We start from the raw sequence: 6,803 nt of genomic DNA, 5'->3' as shown, positions 1-6,803 counted from the left end.
AAAGATCATATTGCTTTAAAACAGGGATACTAAAAACAAGCATGCCTGAAGGAGAATTTGTGAACACAATTATGTCTGCCGTATAGTTGCCAGGTCAGTGGGCGGTATGTGATGCACCCATCTTTCTAGGAGCAGTAGGATTTCCTGCTGTTTTTTTTCAGTAGTGACCTAGAAGGAGGTTAATGATTCCAAAGAATGACTTTTCCCTTAGGGAAAATTTAATCTTCTGACCTTTTTCTCTATCTGTCCATTCCTTTTAAGTCACAGACCCCCTTCATTTAGCTTATATCAAGCTGTTTTATTTTCTTCAGAAACATGGTTGAAGTGATTGCTTTAGCTTTCATTTAACCCTTGAACTGGATGCATTTCTAAACTAAATCTTTGCACAGAATATGGGATTGCTTGCAAGCACGTCTTTCAAATCTCTATATTTGTCTTAAATGTGATTGTCAACCCTCAAAATCACTTTGACAACTGACTAACTTCAAAAATGCAAGCCTTTAATGTACTCTTGCAATCATCTTGGAGAGTTGCTTTAGAAAAAAATGACAGCATAAAGCAGCTATTGGATTTTTTTTTTTAGTCCTATCAAAAAGGCTGCTCGTACTGGATTCATACAAAAGGAAATTGTGTTTAATGTATGTTCACAATGACCATCATGCCCTTTTCAGATTAACTTTAAATTTGAGATCATGAAAAAATATCAGCCTTGTGCAGTTAAACGGTCTGAGCATTTTGCTTTGTTTGAACTATGTAGGCATTAGTAGATCCGATTTAGTGTCAGAATACAGTAAAATAAAATTATAATTACTTTATTATCCTCAAGGGTGTTGACTCTCGGGTGTGAGGAGTTCTTGAGGGTAAGTGAAAACAGAAACTGCCTTGTGCTGGAAGCTTTCAACTTCCTTTTACTCTGCAGCAGACATTATTTTTATCTGCATTATATTACATGGTATTATTGCTAGCATAAGAATAAATTAATATTCTTTCCTTTTTTTAGAATTGTAATTAATTCTTGGTTATGATATTATGACAAACTAGTGCAGCTCCACAACAGAAACATCCAGAACTAGGAACAAAGGAATTGCCATAATGGAACGGACCAGTGGTCCATCTAGTCTGGTGTCTTTCTGTCTCTGATAGTGGCCAATGCCTGAGGCTTCAGAGGAAGGCATAAACCCCCCAGAACGCACCTAATTGCAGTACTATACCACAGAGGGAAATTTCTTTTCGACCCCAGCTGGTGATCAGCTTATGCCCTGAAGTATGAGGATTGATTGCCCTTATAATTTTTATTCCAGTGAGTCTAGCTGCAGATGTGATACTTAAACAAATGTCTAATACTTTTGTAAGGCTAAGTAAGAACTAAATACTCCTATCTCACCCAGAGAGGGGGCAGGGGGGTAAGGGGGTGGGCATGGGGAAGGAAATACTGCTAAAAAATCCCATGAGGAGAATCTCATGGAGTTTCCACTGCATTCTTCCCTGAGGGGAAAACATTTTGCATTCTTATGGAGACTGCTTAAGGGTTGGGGAGGGGAGGAAGGCAAGAAAGACATCCAACCCCTTGCAGCCCTAGGGTAAGCAGGAGAATCAGGATCCAATCTTGGACATTGGCTGCTCTTGCCTCTTTCTGTACCTTAACTCTGGTTTTGAGAGTGGAGTTTAGAAGGCGGATTGAAAATTAATACTACCTACAGCAGCCTACACTTACTTAGATTTCTGCCTGAAAACCAAAAGTGCTTAGAGGAAATCATGTTGCGTAGGATAGATTTTCTTCACTCTTCCTCTTTCAACCTGATACACACATTCTCTAAACCTGCAGATGCCAAGCCATGAGGTTTGGTTGGAGGAATGTCGGTAGCTTCTGGAACTAGAGAACATAACAAAGACCTAGTCTTCCTCATTTTATTGCCTTTTATTTCTATTTCTATTTCCTATTCTTTACTTCCTCCCTCCCCTTGCCCTCCACCGTGCAATGAAAAGCAACAAATGCCCCAGAGTTGTCTCCCTCTGTTATCCTGCCACAGTAAATTCCACAGGTTAACTACATTTTTGCAATGAAAAGACGTTTCCTTAGATCCATTTACATGTGTTTCCTGGTTGTTTTTACATAATGGAATGGGGAAGGTAGGAACACCCAGGTAGCTTTTTCTATAACATGGTATACATTTCTAATATATCTCCTTCTCTTTGTTTTTCTAAATTAACTGTTTTTGTCTTTTACAACTATCCACTCGTCAAATCTCACCCTTTTCCTTAAACACATTTATTGCATTTGTTTCTTTCTGTTTTTACCATGTCTTTTCTAAGATGAAATGACTGAAAGTAAAGAAAGTGAAAGATGAAAATACACTATTCATAAAATGACATAGTAATATTTTTAATAGTATTTTCTTTTCTTATGCCATGCATCCAATGTATCCTAACATTTCATTTGCTTTAAAACATTTTTAAACCTCTACAGCATGTTGAAAAGAATTTTTCAGTGAGTTGTCCAAAATGACGCTTAGCTTTCCCTTGAGTTATTTAGTAATCTATCAGTTTGCAAAGTTTCTACAAAACATGTGCTACTTTGGTGCTTGTCTGCTTTCATCTGCCATTGGCTGTTCTGGAGCATCTCACAATTTTGCCTAATCTTAATATAACCAAAGGCCAAATATTCCCATGAACTCTTCCCATGTAAAACAATAAAATTACTGTGCATGTATGAAAGAACAGACTTGGACCATTGTGTTGGGAACAAACTTTGCCATCTTCCTTTAAAAACTTTTCAAGGTTGTTATAAATAACAAAGTCATTTTGTTGGACAAAGTCATTTTTAATGTTGATTTTGATCACTGGGGCACTTTGTAGTTAACCACTTTTTCCGTTATGAATTGGCCATTTATTCCAATGAATTACAGATAGACAAGATGTCATCTATGGTCTGAGTCTGGCACTGGAACCCATAAAATGATGCAATTAAACTCTGGTCCTGACATGGACTCTTTTGCAGCTCCTTTTCAGTTAGTTACTGAACCTCTAAGACTTTCTTACCTTCTAAGGGAAGTTATGGAAATTGGTTAATATTTACATAGCTTTAAACATGAAAAGTTCTAAGTATTGTTACTATTTAATTTTTATTTCCTGTATTTTACCCAATTTTTAATTCATAACAGGGCTGTAACTGTCATTCTGAAGTTACCGTATTTTTTTTCCCTAGTGGCCTCCTATGAGGGACTTAATCACAGGTTCTGGAAAGACTAAATCAATCATATCCTCCAATTCTTCTTTATCTATGATTTCATTAATTCTTTCAAATAATTCTAACAGAGAAGAATTATTCGTTTTAACAGGAACTTTGCAGGATTTCCCTGTTTTCTTTATAGTTTATAATTCTATTTTTAGTGATCCTCTCAATATTTTTTCAGTACTAAAATAAGACTTACTAGTCTGTAATTCCCAAGATCATCATTAGCACCTTTTTAAGAGATGGGTACAACCTTGGCCACTCTCCAGTCCTCTGGTACAGTAGCTGTTTTTAATGATAAATTACATATTTTTGTTAGCAGCTTAGTTACAATGGTCTTCAGTTTCTTTAGAACTCTCAGATGAATACCATCTGGTCCTCCTGATTGATTGCAATTTAATTTCTCGAGTTGTTCCATCACCTTTTTGATATTCCTATTTCTGACAATGCTTCACTTTCAACACCTAAAAAGAAGGTATTTCATCCTTTTTGGTAAACAACAGATATCACTTAGGTTTTTCCTTTTTGCTTCTTTAATATAGATAAACAGGAAGGAAAAAAATAAAATAAAATAAAGCAAGCAGCCTTTCCCTGCTCTGTTTGTCAAGGGCTTAACATTTTATTTAAAAAATAGTAAAGATGAACCTGAGATTCCTAAGTCAGACAATATAATAGTGCCAGACACCTAACATTTCTACTTCCATTTATATTTTCTATTAATTGTGGCTTATGTTTTTCAGCATAAAATCAATAGTGGAATGTAGTGGAAAAACTGTCAAGGGGAGTATGTGTAATATTTTTTATTTTTAGTGTTGAATTGTTTGCTGTAGCCGTGTAGAATTTATATTATCTATAGCAACAGAAGTTAGAGAAAAATAACTCAAAAGACAAGCTTCTGCAATGGAATGTCTCACTGACAAACAAGCAAGCAAAGAAAAACAAAACTATTACCATACTGAGACGAAAATGGGACAAGGAACAAAAGTATCATCATTAGTGTCAATTGACAGAATACTTCTCAACACTACATATTCACCCTCCCCCAGCACAAACTGGCAGACTTCTCACCATTGTTGTCATTTTTCACTGTCTTTTAGTTAGACTAAGCTCTTCAGATAGGGACCTCATCTGTTTTATGTCTGTAAAGTTCCATGTATGCCAGTTGTGGTATTTAAACTGCAACAATTCTGTGTTTGAACACATGCTAGTAAATATGCGAGTTCAAATCAAAGGTAACTATTAGTTTAAAACACCATCAGGAACTGTTCCAGAAAAAGTGACCTTTCAAGCTAAAACCAAACAAGCCAACTTTATAGTGTCTTGAGGTCAAGTCTTCTCTTTCACATGACTTCAGGGTCTTTAGGTACATGCTATCCTGAAGTAAACCACACAGAATGTTATGATCAAGTAAATTCCAGCCATCCACTGAGACATAGCAACAAGATTCAAATGAATTGTCACACAGAGTATCCAGAATCAGGCTCAGAAGCAAAAAGGAAAATTTGTAACGGATAGGAGATTAACTTAAAAATAACAGAAAAATAATTCAAACAATGATTAATTATAGTGAGAACATGTAGTTATTTCTTTTTCAGATAATTTGGATCTTTGTATTGCAACTTTCTCATCACAACTTGAAACCTGTCAAAGGGATTTGTGTCTGACATTTTAAATGAAGGATTTAGTTGGACAGACAGTGAACATCTCTTTTGCAATTAGTTTTTTTGAGGTCACTTTTCATTAAAAATATTTTTGTTTTTCTACTATGACAATATTTTGAGTGCGTGTATGTTAGACTGTTTGAGAAATATATGAATACTTTATTCACTGTTAAGGACAGTCCCATCATAACATTTCTGTTGGGCTGCATCAGAATTTCTTTCCAGCTACCCAGTATTTCCTGCTTGTATATGATTCTAGACCAAAAAAAGAAAAGAAAAAAAAAAGAAGGTGATTGACATATGACACTATAAAAAGTATGCATCAATAATAAATGGACAGTTTTAACTTGTGTTTCTGTTTCTTGTTTGTGTTTTATTAATTTCATTTTTGGAATGTTATCCAGATCTTCTAGGGATAATGTCTTTTCTCCTGCTCTGTTTTTTGTTGGTTTGGGGGAGGGGGTGTTTGGGGGGTTGTACATTTACACAAACTGAATTTAAATTTGATGCAGATGATTTTTTTAAAATTCTTAAACTGAGATTAAATACTGGGGCAGAGAAGGACATTTTCAAATTCAGGGGAGGGGTAATACATTTAAGAAAATTGTCCCCTTTATCATTGTTCTGATACAGTCCTCTAGTAAGAGAAAGTGTATGTACAAAACAATTCCTATTTACCTGTCACATGCCTGTGGCTTTGCTTGCAGTTTCAGGAAAACAAATCCAGGATTATGTTAGAAGCTAAGGTATGTGCTCTTAGGTGTTTGTATACCTATATAAATAAGAAGCAAAATCATAGAAACTAACTGGCTCTCTGGGTTAAAGTACTAGCCTATAGAAGCCTCAGGTCATCATAAATGAAATTGTTGTGCTAGTCTAAATATGGTCCCTAGTGGACACTTCCTCATATCACAAACCACCAGAGAATTTGGCACAATTCACATTCTAGTTCTTAAAATACTACTGATCAGTATTTTATCTAAGTTTAGCTTCACAGTGCCAAGCTATACACAGTAGTATTGCTTTGGTTCTCTGAGTACTTAAGTAATCCAAAAAAGTTTTAAGAATCCAGTTTATACTTCCTATTGTGTTTCAGTTCATATCTTCCCAGAGTAGGCAAATAAGATGTAATTGTTAATAAATTTGTTTCTGGGATGATGTGGTATGATATAGTGCTGTTTCAGTGACAGCTGGCCATCATTTGGGGCCGTTTCTAGATTTTTGGGAAATAGTATCCGATGAGCTGAGTCAGTAAAAGAGACATAATTATGGTTTGTGTGTGTGAGTGTGAGAGAAGACAATATAAATGTGTGTTTCTAAGACTGAGGCAGGGGAAACAAGTCAGTGCTTAAGCAAACAATGATAATATGAACATGATAGAGCTATTTAAGTGAGCAGAACACCACAGTTGGCATGCAAGAAAAAAAATACCGAAACAAAAAGGATAGTGCCCAGTGACGGGAAAAAAGTTTTAGAAATGTAGGGTGCCTTTTTGCTCTGTTCAAAAAGTCTACTTTAATTCATACAAAAGCCTGGTGTAGATTTTATCCAGACTTTGCGTCCAGCACCCACAGCTGTGGATTACAGATGCTTCCTGTCATGTATAAACACAATCCTTATGTGAAAGCATGGCACCCACATTGCTACCTAAACAGCCATTGCCCTGGACTGAAGTGCTTTGTTCTCTTTTAGTTACCATATTTTTGTTCCTATGTAAAGGACTCTTCCAAAAGTTATCAGTGGCAATCTGTGATACCTTTTTTTCTATGTCAACTAAATAAGTTTGTTACTTGTAAAGTATGTCTCCAAACATAACCCTGGTCTTCAATCAGAAAGATTGCTGTCTTGATGCACAGTGATATATAATGACACTTGTTTGATTGACAGCATGGATGTAAACAAAAGTGAAC

This window comes from Gavialis gangeticus, unplaced genomic scaffold (assembly GCF_001723915.1).
Source record: "Gavialis gangeticus isolate Ggan-Ray unplaced genomic scaffold, GavGan_comp1, whole genome shotgun sequence".
Classification (NCBI taxonomy): Eukaryota; Metazoa; Chordata; order Crocodylia; family Gavialidae; genus Gavialis; species Gavialis gangeticus.
Note: the sequence above shows the minus strand (reverse complement) of the source record.